The sequence below is a fragment of the Macaca thibetana genome, chromosome 6, assembly GCF_024542745.1.
Source record: "Macaca thibetana thibetana isolate TM-01 chromosome 6, ASM2454274v1, whole genome shotgun sequence".
Taxonomy (NCBI): domain Eukaryota; kingdom Metazoa; phylum Chordata; class Mammalia; order Primates; family Cercopithecidae; genus Macaca; species Macaca thibetana.
In genome coordinates this window covers 94,866,222-94,866,757 of record NC_065583.1, presented here as the reverse complement: position 1 = coordinate 94,866,757, position 536 = coordinate 94,866,222, and the positions used below count along the sequence as shown (strand labels likewise).

The window sequence follows — 536 nt, the reverse complement described above, 5'->3', positions numbered from 1 at the left end:
CTTTGACCCATTAGATGGGTCTCTTGAAGAGAGCATACCAATGGGTCTTGGCTCTTTATCCAGCTTGCCAATCTGTGTCTTTTAATTGGGGGCATTTAACCCATTTACATTTAAGGTTAATATTATTACACGTGAATTTGATCCTGTCATGATGATGTTAGCTGGTTATTTTGCAGACTTGTTTATGTGGTTGCTTCAGAGTGTCACTTTGTACTTCATTGTGTTTTAAAAATATTGTATGCTTTACAAACTTGCAAGTCATCATTGAAAGGTGCCATGCTAATCTTCTCCATATCATTCTAATTTTAGCATATGTGCTGTCAAAGTAAGCACTGCAAATATCTTAATAATATGAGATCATATAATACCTACTATACTGTTTTCTTTTTACATGTATAAGCATCTTCCAAATTAGTATTTATACTCATGTCATTTTTAAGACAGTTACTATTGCACAGTATAGATATAATTTATTTAAGTAATTCCCAGGTATGTATTCCAACTTTTAATTTTTCCAGCAATGCTGTGACACATGT

At 32.6% G+C, this 536-nt stretch overlaps 1 non-coding gene across 1 annotated transcript; it reads right to left on the bottom strand.

Moving 5' to 3' along the window:
* Positions 1-227: 227 nt before the first annotated feature.
* Positions 228-333, bottom strand: LOC126957720 (U6 spliceosomal RNA). Its single transcript, XR_007726896.1, has one exon. It is a non-coding gene; the product is annotated as a U6 spliceosomal RNA (small nuclear RNA).
* Positions 334-536: the final 203 nt, after the last annotated feature.